Genomic DNA, 12680 nt, shown 5'->3' on the forward strand with positions numbered 1-12680 from the left:
TCTTACAGCCATGTATTTAGGTGTCATAATTAAACCTTAAATCGCGCAACTTAGTTTTATCTCTAAAAGCTTACTACTACCATCTATTTATTTTTATCGTGAACTGAGGCTTTTTATCATCCATCACTGTGCTTTGCGTTTTCCTTTTTTAATTAGTAAATTTTGTCTAGTTGGTATTAGAATAATATCCATATATTCTCCTAGCTGACATGTTTCTATTTGTAATGGTCATATTTCCCATATATGCTTGGATGTTTCCATTTTCTGTCTTAGTTCTTTTATGGAAACATCTCATGTAAACTTGTATATATTGATTTGATTGATCTAATTAGATTCAATTCATTATAAACTGTTGAATTGCCCCGCTTATATGGAATCAGAGCTATATTTTTAAGATTTTTGCGAAAACTTTTTTTTTTTCATTTTTTTCTTTCTAGGTGTGATTTTTTTCTCTTGGCTTCTAATTGTGGTATTTTCCACTTTTTTGCCAACTTTTCTTTGCAGTTTTTGCAGTGACAAGATTATTTTTTGCCATTGATGTCGTTTCTTGGTGCCTTGATTTTGTGTTACAGCCCATGATTACACAATCTCTCGGGACTTAGTCTTCTGTCATCTGCAACCACAGCTCCCAGAACTCGAAGAATTTTGTACCCTTTTTTATAGCAACAAGATTTTACTATGTTTTTTCTAGAGTTTTGTGGGTCATTTTCTCTATGTTGCATCTGTAGCAAAGACTCTATACATTTGAGCAACTCATCTTGGATGGTTTTTTGTTCTCAAAAAGAGCATTTTCTGGTCATTTTTTTCAGACAATTTCTAAACATACAGTTGCACTTTCTCTGCTTGGGTCTGCAGCTTTTGTTTTTGCAGACTAGGGTTTTTTGAAAATGCGACCTGCGTTCTTTCCTTTCAGAGATCCTCCAAAGTTTACAGACCTCTAGTTATCATTTCTAGCCGGCTAGGGTTCGTGTGAAAGCCTTTGGATTTTTTAGTCAATGAAAATTTTGATAACATTTTCTTTGTGGGTTTTTTTGAGAGCTTTTCTCAGTATCTCATAATCCTTGCATTGGGATCCATGCCCAAAAATCTGCTATTTTGCCTTGATATCAATGCTAAAGAATTAACGCTAAGGTTTTGTTAGATCTTCCTCTTGAGAAGAAACCCATTGAACAAAAATGGGTCTATAGGGTCAAATACAAGGCTGATGGTACTTCAAAAATGTACAAGGCTTGTCTTGTTGCTAAAAGCTTCTCCCAGCGGGAAGGAATTGATTATGAGGAGATTGTTGCGCTGACAAAAAAGATGAGCAACATCAGATTAGTCCTAGCCACGACAATTCAGTGTGGCTAGAAGCTCCATTAAATAGACATCAAGAATGCCTTCTCGAATGGTAAGTTATAGGAAGAGGTCTACATCACACAACCTCTTGGATTCAAATTTTCTTGTAAAGAACACCAAGTACTCAAATTAGTGAAAGCAATCTACGCCCTAAATTGTAATGACCCTATCTAATAGGCCACTAAACAAAACCCTAAATTTAATACACTGCTAAAGTATATTGCTGAAATAAGGAATTATTAGTGCCAACGTATTTATTCAATGAAAACCAAATGTTTTTACAAATGATATGGCAATTTTCAGCACCGAAACATTATGACATGGCACATTACAGATAAACCCTAACTAGTTGTATACAATTGAGAACTTGTTACAACTACAAACTAAAAAGAAGAGCCTGGATTGATCAGATATTGGAGACTGACTGCTGAAGATGATATGGTGAAAGTGCAACTCCACTTGAAACTCCAAACCAGCAATTAAGTACAAGTGAAAGGATTGAAATATCCTTCCCACAATTGGAATAAATCAGGTGATCTTTCACACCCTCAAAATTGCGTACCAATTGAGAGTTTTCATTCTCAATGGCCAATTGTGACTACTTGCAGAAACCCTAGGCTCCACAACGCACATTAGCAAAAATCAATAATAAATCTCGATGATAGGCAATGAGCCCTCAATGCCTATTTATTTATTTTTTCCTCGATAGTTCGGCCTCGTTTTAAAATTATTTCTCTGCTCCTTCCAGCAACCTCTAGAACATTATTTTATTTAATGACTTTATAAGATATATCACTTAATTAAATATAAAGTTACCTTGTAATATTTTTTTTTATCGATAACTTTATAAATAATTAACTCCTCCAAAACGGGGACATTACATAAATAGGCTCCTTAGGCATGCTACATGAAAATTGGTAAGTACCTCACAGATCAGGGTTTTCAGACATTTCTTTTGACTCAAGTTTGTATGTCAAAGCATTCATAAGTTATATCATCCTTTTGGTTATATATGTTGATGATTTGATCATCACTGGTAGTTCGACATCTTTGATTCAAGGAATCAACCAAAATTTATGCCAGTCGTTCGACATGACCGACCTTAGGCTTCTGTACTATTGCTTTTGTGTCGAGGTTTCACAGTAGTCTCATGACATCTTCATCTCTTAATCTAAGTATGCGCAGGCTCTGGTAGACGAATTTAGAATGTAGGACTGTAAACCCGCATCTATACCTATGACCTAGTGGGCAATTTAATCTATCTTACCGCTACTAGACTTGATCTTAGCTATGTAGTGAATTACGTATCCGCTTCATGACTGTTGGTGTAATTAAATATTTACTAATTACACTTTACTTAAGCTTACTTAGGATAATGCATTGCATAGTAGTTTGTCATTGAGATACCTAGGAATTTGCACTTCAATTAAGCACACGGTGGTGGAGAATTCCACTCTAGGTGGTACTCATTATCTCATTCCTCTTTTTGTGTGAGATCCACATTTAGTGCACATATCACATTATCATCCTCATTATGACACATACTTCATTGCATATTGGAGGATGATCCACCTTTGGTGGACAGGTGATTACACCTTAAATATGTGATAGTTTGTCGTCTCCTCATCATTATCTCTTATCTCCTTGTCGATATATGCAAACCCATTATTTACATTTGAATAATGTCAAATAATGTGATGTCCATGTCCATTATCAAGAAAATCGTTCTTGCATCTTAATGCAATTATCTTGCAATTTTCTTCTGGATGTTATCTTGGTCTTTCATTTATCCTTGGGGTGTTCTAAAGTCGCTTAAAACTCTATTGTATTAGAGCTCTCAAGGTGTGAAGACCACTTCTTAAGAAGTGCAATCTTGGCTTGATTCAATTGTGGGTGCAAAATTTTGCATTTTGGGCTCTAAGAGGCTGTTTTGGTGAAAATTGACTATAAAAACATCTATATTTGGCAAAAGTCAAATTTGTGGCCATTTTGTTGTGCACAAGCAAGCCGTACTACCTTGTGCAAGCATGGTATGATTTTATTATAAAATTCTATTTTCTGCAATTTTCTCGTTTATTGTTTGTAGTTTTTTATAGATTGTTGGGCAAAATTTTGATGGGCTTGCCTGTGGGTTTGTTTTAGTAAATTTGCAGGCAAGCACATGATAGTGTGATTTGTCATACCGATGGATTTTTCCAATTCATTGTCTAATCTTTGGATTTGCATATTAAAACGAGAGTAAAAAATGTTCCCCTTTGAATGTGGGATTAGCGTAGTCACAAGCTGCCCACCACCCACTTAGCCATACTTCTGTAACACTTCCAAAATGGATTGTGCTCATGTGACAACTCTCACGATCATCAACAGGAGCCCCTTCAATTTGCTGCCTCTATGACAACCCATTCACTCTACAATGATCTTGAGAATAATTGCGACTCATCGACAAATCATGGGTTTAACTTGCTCAAGAGGCTACTTCCATATCATGCGGGCAATCGGTGACACTCAAAGGACACCTCCTCAAATCCGATTCACATCCAAATTGAGCCCTCTCTCAAGATCTACAACCAATTATTGGCGATCCTGTCACATTATCTGCAACACAATGTCTTGTTTGAAAGTAAAGTCCACCAAGATAATTGCAGGGGGGGTGGGTAAAACAGTTATCTGATCAATACAGCTTTTATTAACATTATTAATTCTCAATCATTTAATTAATATAACTAGCAACCATAAGAAGACACACATACGCAATAACCCCAGATATGTTAACTAGGAAAACCCTTGATCAAAGGGAAAACCCCAGTGGGGATGGTACCCAAAAAATAATGTAATAATATATGAGTTCCTTGTAAGAGGATGTACTCCGTTAGGAGCAAATGAATTACATTTATTACATATCAGTCCCTGTTAGTAGACTTTGAATCCCTGTAAGGAGATTCCAACCCTATTAGGAGTTGTGCCAACCATGTTAGGAGTTGTAGAAGGCAGAAGGGCCCACTCTTCAAATAGCTTAAGGGGCAGATCGCCAAACTCACTGTCCAACTGGCCTCTTTCAAAATAATAGAAAATACAACAGATCTCAGCAACTCATACTCTTGCTCTATCCTCTTAGTGTGCCTCTTCTGCACCAAACACTTCTCAAATCTCAATACCAAATCTGCAAATTTGCATCACAATAATCCCATAATCCCATAGATTGCTTACTCGCATTATACTTCACGTCCACAAACATGTAATCCACTTAACACATCTAAGAATCAAGGAAACTATCCTTCCTTTATATGAAGTCCTCAAAATAATTCATTGAGTCTGCCTTGAGGCTTTCCGAATTATAGTTACAATAGGACCTCTTTAAAATAACATGCTATATTACATCTTTTCATAATTACATAATATTGTTAGCTAACAGTATGTACAAGTCTTTCACACATGCGACTTTGGACTTAACGTACTTGTTGATGTCATCATTAGGATGTCTTCCACCTCTATCTAACTGTGCTCAACCAGAATCCAATTATCAGAAACCACTTTTTTGGAACTTTGTCTGCAAACTATCTTCTGTAAATCTCGAATAACTGTTACTAGTCTTCGACTTTTTGCATTTGCTCTTAACCACGTCATCAGGACACTCTATAGAACATGTGCCTAGCTGTGCTTGACCTCATCTTCAATCCATGATCCATACGATCTCAATCACCATTTGCTACTCTGCCAATCTTCTTAGTATGCTGACATCAATGACAACCATAGTCATGAATGCACCACACAATCATGCTATCAATCTCTCCAATGCTCCAACAATGCTAGGATACTCTCCCATAGGAATTTCATCAGCATTCATGTTAACAATCTTCCCCTTTGGCATTGATGGCACACAGATGAAAAACATCTAAGTTCCATGAATAACAAGTACAACTTTGCTGCTGCTGCTGCTCTCATTTTTTCAAATTCTCTTCATCAATGAAATCTGAATCTCTTAGGAAAAACTCTTCATCAGTGCGGTTTCACCCCCTTTGATATCTATATTTTCTCTATTTCATTAACAATTCTCCCACATTCACAGGAGATAGTTTTCTTCCCAATTCAAAGGAAGTGTTTTTCATACTTTCTCTCCCCCATTGACATCAATGGCAAAGACATCATTATGTTAGTCTGCTATTCAATATCTTTAATTAGCTCAAGTGTCCAAAGACACTGTTCATTTCCAAATGCCAAAAGTCCTTCATGACTTAGCTCAAACATAGATACTTTCCCATAGAGGAAGCATCAACATTCAGTCCAAATAAACAATAGTGCTCTATACCACTAGATTGATGCAATTTTTGCATCATTTACTTTGAGGTAGGTAGGGGCATAACCCCAAGCATACCTTGCAAGTTCTCAAATGTATCCTTAGGTAAAGGCTTCGTAAAAAATCTGCAATCTGCTTTTTTGTACTAACATATTCTAGTCTGATCTCTTTCTCTGCAACTTTCTCTCTGAAAACATGATAATTAATAGAAATGTGCTTCGTCTTAGAATGTAATACAAGATTCTTAGACATACTTATTGTACTTGTGTTATCAGAATGTATGATGATAGGTTCTGAAAACAATATCCCAATATTCTTCAACATTTGTTTCATTGACATGATTTGATTGCATGTGTTCGTTGCTGCTACATATTCTACTTCTGTTGTGCTCTGTAAAATACAATCTTGTTTCTTGTTTAGTCAAGAAACCAATCTTCCTCTTAGGAAAAATGCTCTATTTGTACTCTTTGTACCATCCATATTGCTTGCCCAATTCACATTAGTGTATGCACATAGAGTAAAGTCATTTGATTTGTCATACCACAACCCAAAATTAGGTGTACCCTTCAAATATTTGAAAATCCTTTTTACTGTTGCATAATGTGCTTCCTTAGGATCAACTTGAAAACAATGCCAACTTCATTAGCTATGTCTGGTCTTGTATGAGTCAAATATCGCAAACCTCCAATGATGGATCTGTACTTCTTCTGCTCAACAATAGGTGCTTCATTTTTGCTAGATAACTTATGACCAGTTACCATAGGTGTACCAACAGATTTACAACTCTCTAAACCAAATCTCATCAACAAGTCTTTCAAATACTTAGTCTGAGAAATGAAAATACCTTAAGTGCTCTGCATAATCTACAAACCCAAGAGGTACTTCATCTCACCAATCATGCTCATCTCAAATGCTTTCTTTCATCTCATTAGCAAATGGTTCACTTGTTTCATCATTTCCTCCAAATATTATATGGTCCATAAATACTTAAATGATCAACAAACCATTCTCTATTACTTTCAAATGCAAGTTACTATCTACAGTACTTTAGCAAATGCCAATTTTGGAAAATATTTATCTAACCTTGCATACCAAGCTCTAGGTGCTTGCTTCAAACCATATATTGCTTTCTTCAACTTGCAAACCATATCTCCTTTTGTCAAAGGAAATCCTTTGGGCTACTCAATTTATACTTCTTCTTCAAGTCCTCTCTTCAGAAATGTTCACTTCACATCCATTTGATACACTTTGAATTTCTTGTTAGTTGTATAAGCCAAAAACATTCTTACTGCTTCCGTTTTGGCAACAGGTGCAAATGTCTTTTCATAATCTATTCCTTCTTGCTGTGAATATCCTTTGCATACCAATCGAGCTTTGTTTCTCACAACCTCTCCTTGTTCATTCATTTTATCTCTTAAAACCCATTTAGTCCCTATAATATTTTTATCCTTGGGTTTAGGAACTAATTTCCATGTATCATTCCTCTCAATCTGATCTAACTCCTCTTTTATAGCTTGAATACAAAAGTCATCTTTGCTAGCTTCATTTGTGCTTTTAGGTTCAACTTGAGAAATCAAACACAACTCTTCATGTACTCAGTTACTTGTCATAACTCCTTTGTCTTTGCTTCCAACAATCCAATCGGCAGGGTGTTTCTTTGTCAAATTCTTATTTGGTGTCACTGTCTCAACTCTTACTTCTGCTCTAGGTTCAAATCTTGGTTCCTCTCTTTGTTCCACAACTTGGATCTCATTCTACAAATCATTGTTAGTTTCATAAAACAACTCAATATTTTCTTGGTTAGCCTTAGGATTGGCTTCTTCAATATAATCATAATCAAGTATTCTTTCTTGAATTCCAAACTTCTCATCCGCTTTCACATTTGTGCTCTCAACCATAGTTTTAGTCCTTTGATTAAAACATCTATAAGCTTTTCTTTTCAATGAATAACCAAGGAACATACCTTTATCGCTTCTTGACTCAAACTTACCAATGCCATCATCTGTCTTGATATAACACTTGCTTCCAAAAATTTTAAAATACTCTACTGATGGTGAATGTCCAAACCATAATTCATAAGTACTCTTGTTTGTACCTTTTCTCATCTGTACTCTGTTCATTGTATACGTTGCTGTATTAATTGCTTCTCTCCAGAATGCCTGTGATACATCATTTTCAAACATCATAGCTCTTGCTGCTTCTGTTACGGACTTGTTTCTTCTCTTAGCTATACCATTCTACTCAGGTGTTTAGGGGATGAAAGCTATCTCTTAATAACATTCACTTCACAAAAACTCTCAAACTCGTTTGAGGTAAACTCCCCACCTCTATCATATCTTAAACACTTAATCTTTAATCCAAATTCATTTTCAATTCTGTTCTTAAACACCTTAAACTTCTCAAATGCTTTAGATTTTTCCTTAAGAAATGATACCCACATCATCCTGGTGAAATCATCAATGAGAATCATAGAGTACCTTTTATCGTAGAATCCTCTTGTCTTTGTAGGACCACTCAAATTTGTGTGAACAATCTCCAACTTTGCTATTGTAGTGAACTTCTTGCTAGGAAAAGCGCTGTTCTTCTGTTTAGGCATAACACATTCCTTACATACAACATTAGTAGACTTCACAATTTTTGGCAAAACCCTTACAACAAATGTATTGCTTGCTTTAATGATATTATCAAAATTTATATAATAAAACCTTTTATGCCATAACCATTTGTTATCAACTTTAGCAACCAAGGAGTTTATCTCTAGAGGATTTAGTTGAAAAACATTATCTTTGGATCTTGTGCCAGTGCTAATCATCTTACCATTTTTATCCTTGATGATACATGTCTTCTCTGTGAACTGTAATTGATATCCCTTGTCAACCAACTGTCCCAACACTTAGAAGATTATGTTTTAGTCCATCAACAAAATAAACATTATTTGTGTAAGTTTTACCATGAAGAGTAATAGAACCTATTCCCTTAATATGACAAGCCGCATTGTTCCCAACTCTAACAATTCGTCCATCAAAATTGTTGAACTGAACAAATTTATTCATATAACCAATCATATTATGTGAACAACCACTGTCTATGATCCAGTCAACTTTCTTCTCAACTTTTGACACTAGGGCTTTTTCTTCACTAACTTCTTTATTAGGACTTTCTTCTTCTATGGCAACAAATCGTAACTCATCACCACTTTTTTTGTGGACTCTTTAATCTAGTTCATCATCATCATTTGCATACAAACATTCTCTTGGATTTCTAGAGTTGAAATTCTTTTTGTACTTCTTCACTCGTTTAAGATATTTAGAAGCATAATGACCAAATTCATCACAAGTCCAATATTTAAAGATTTTCATACCATCTTGTTCTCTTCTCACAAGCAGGGTAATTCCTTCTTCAATCTTTGTGTCTTTCTCAGATCTTGATCTATTGCTGCTAGCATAATCTCCACTGGCGCTTGCACTCCTTGATAAGGTAGGACGAACATTTAGTGTGCTAAAGGCAGTCTCCACTTTAGGAAAATCTCCAATTTGTTTCAAACTTATTTTTGTTGCTTCGAATCTTCCAAGAAGAGTCTCTCTAGAGAACTTCTCAGTACAAGGTATCACTTGCTCAATCATCTGTGCTGTTTGCTTGAATGGTGGTGTCAAAGTTTTCAATAATTTCCATATGATCTCATTTTTTTTCTTTAGTTCCTTCACAAGCCTTGATTCTTGCAACAATTTTTGATATTGTGCGAATATAACTTCTTACAGATTCATCTTCCATCATTTTAGCTTCTTGAAATAGACATATCCAATTTTGTAATCCAACTCTTTTAGCGTGTTTATCACCTTCAAAAGTAGATTCCAAAGCTTTCCAAATTTCACTAGATAACCTCAAAGTAACTACTTATTTTCAAGAAGAGCTGACAAAAGTGCTTTTCTGGCAAGCATGTTACACATGAACAAATCTATTGCATCTTCAGTACACTCATCAAGTTTACTTTCTTCAACCACGATCTTCCTATTTTTAGTTATTAGTAAATAACTTGGACCTATGCATAGTAGATGTGTCTTCATCTTCTCTTTCCATCTATCATAGTTCACTCCATCAAAGTTAGGACATTCTTTTCAAAATGAGCCACCATTGATCTCCTAAAGCTGTTAAGTTTTTCCTTCAAGGACTTGATGCTCTAATACCAATTGTTAGAAAGTAAAGTCCACCAAGATAACTGAGAGGGGGGAGGAGTCAGTTATTTGATCAATAGAACTTTTATTAACCTTATTAATTTTTGAATATTTAATCAATATAACCAGCAACCATAAGAAGATACACATACACAATAACACCATATATGTTAACTAGGGAAACCCTTGATCAGAGGGAAAACCCTGGTGGGGATGGTACTCACAAAATGATGTACTAATAAATAAGTTCCTTGTAAGGATGGACTTTGTTAGGAGCCAAAGAATTACATTCAGTACATACCAGTCCCAGTTAGTAGACTTTGAATCCCTATAAATAGATTCCAACCCTGTTAGGAGTTGTAGAAGGCAAAAGGATGCACTATCCAAACAACTTCAGGGGCAGATCACCAAACTCATTGTACAACTAGCCTCTTTCAGAAAAATAAAAAATACAATTGATCTCAACAACTCATATCGTGCCTCGTCTGCACCAAACAATTCTTAGATCTCAATACCAGATCCACAAACTTGCATCTCAATAATCCCTTAGATCTCTTACTTGCATTATACTTTGCATCTACATACACTTAATCCACTTAATACATCTAACAATCAAGGACACAATCCTTCCTTTATACGAAGTCCTCAATATAATTCATTGAGCCGTCCTTGAGGCTTTTTCAATTATAATTACAATAAGACCTCATTAAGATAACACGCTACATTACATCTTTTCATAATTACTTAACATTGTCGACTCACAATCTTTACAAGTCCTTCACACATGCGACTTTGGACTTCGTGCACTCGTTGAACTCTGTCTGCAAATTGTCTTCTGCAAATCTCGAATAACTGTACCAGTCTTTGACTTTTTGCATGTGCTCTTAACCATGTCATCAAGACACTTTGTAGAACATGTTCCTAGTTGTGCTTAACCTCATCTTCAATCCATGATCCATACGATCTGAATCACTGCCTGCTACTTTGCCAATCTTCTCATTATGTTGACATCAATGACAAACATAGTCATGAATGCAATGCACAATCATGCTATCAATCTCTCCATGCTCCGGTAATGCTAGGATACTCCCCCATAAGAATATCATCAGCATTCATGCTAAGACATTCCACACCACACTTGCCTGACCTTTCAGATCCGCATTGCCCACATAGTCCTGTTAGGCACTCCTGTTAGTCTAGTGCCCCCATCCAATAGTGGCCATAAGCACGTAGACAAGTCGAACAAAAAGAGAAAATCCAAAACATCATAGGCATTGCTGGCAACACGTATTTGCCATTGACTGTGGCCATCCTTGAAGAGAACGAACTTACAACAAACGTCTGCACTCACAGGCTTGACGTCCTCACATCGCTCCTTGATTTGAATTGCCTCGACAACGACATGTGATGTCCTTTTCTTGGTCTTATCATTTGGAACACGGTCAAACCAATTAAATCCCGTGGCCTTTTCCTGGCCACAAGTGGGTTCTTGCCACGTTAGCGGATGGCAATGCACATTAATTTTGCCACACCATCTCTGCCATTGTCTTAAATTTGACACTTTTGCATGTCGAACATGGGTAGGATTCTTTTTGGTTTAACAACCATGCGACTGTCAATTTTAACCAGGCATATAGCTGAGGTGATTTGAGGGTTTGCACATTCTGCTGTCACCATTGGAGCTTTTCATTTTGCAATCAAATTTCAAATGCTCATATCTTGCTCATTTTTAATCATCTTTTTGAGTTTTTTTTCAACCTCGGGTTGAATTTCCTGAAGTTTCCAACAGTGGCATTAGTTTTGCTTTGTGGTGGCTAGTTTGACAAGAATTTGTAGATTTTCATGACTGTTCGTGTTTAATCTTGCAATTGGCAAATTCTAGAGCTTTATTTGGGCACATATGGTAACAATTTCTGCAATCAATTCTCAGTGATTCAGAGTTACAATATCACTTTCGGACATATGTCATTTTGGGGCTATACAAGCACTTGGTTAATCCTTTGATTTCAGTTTTCTGATTTGCATTAGTGATTTGAAGGAGTTATCAGTTGTTTTCATCCATTATTTGGTTGCATTATGGACTTTTCTGAAGTCAAAATCCTCACTCCATATTACTATCATGAGCAGAAAGAATCTGCATCTAATTAGTTGTTAAATATTGGATTTCTTAGAATCACACTTGGACAAGATCTAAATCCAGCTATAGGTGTTGTAGAAAGGAGAAAATGGTTTCGGTGAAGAGATAAAACACTTGATTCTTTTAGATCATCCATCTCTCATGATTTGTTATATCATATTGTATCTTGCATACATCCTTATAATGCTTGGACAATCTTGGAGGAACTCTTTGATAAACCTGATAGAATGAGAAGATTCAGACCGGAGAATGAGCTCATAGGTCTAAGTCCTAGTGATTTTGACAATATTCAAGACATCTTCTCTAAGTTCAATTCTATTAGTGGAGCTTCCAAATTGTGCATTACTAAAGATGAATAATAATTAATGTTTTCTATTCTTGCCAAGCTAGGTCCTGAATAAGAAATCTTTGTTTCTACATTCTATGCTACTATGGATGCTCTTGGTCGTGCATACAAAATGCCTTCTCTTGATGAATTTGTACCTCAACTCATAATGGAACAAGCAAAGTTGACACACATGCGTCAGCTGGGGCTTTCAAAGCATTATGCAGTGGTTGGAAATGACTCCACTTGAAAGGCTTCCAAATGCAAAGGAAAAAAGCAATAGAAGGGTCCTAAGCAACATGCCAAAGATGATGATTCTCCTTCACAACATACTCTTGAGTCCAAGTCCTTTTCAAAAGAGGAATCATCTAGATGAAAGAGGGAAAAATGTGCATACTGTAAAAAGCTAGGGCA

At 35.9% G+C, this 12680-nt stretch overlaps 1 protein-coding gene across 4 annotated transcripts in view; it reads left to right on the forward strand.

Annotated features, from left to right (window-relative positions):
* The window catches only part of LOC149565300 (uncharacterized), a 135779-nt gene that overhangs the window by 15289 nt on the left and 107810 nt on the right, over positions 1–12680 (forward strand). The window lies entirely within an intron of this gene.

This window comes from Cupressus sempervirens, chromosome 3 (assembly GCF_028749045.1).
Source record: "Cupressus sempervirens isolate cs-2001-9-10 chromosome 3, ASM2874904v1, whole genome shotgun sequence".
Classification (NCBI taxonomy): domain Eukaryota; kingdom Viridiplantae; phylum Streptophyta; class Pinopsida; order Cupressales; family Cupressaceae; genus Cupressus; species Cupressus sempervirens.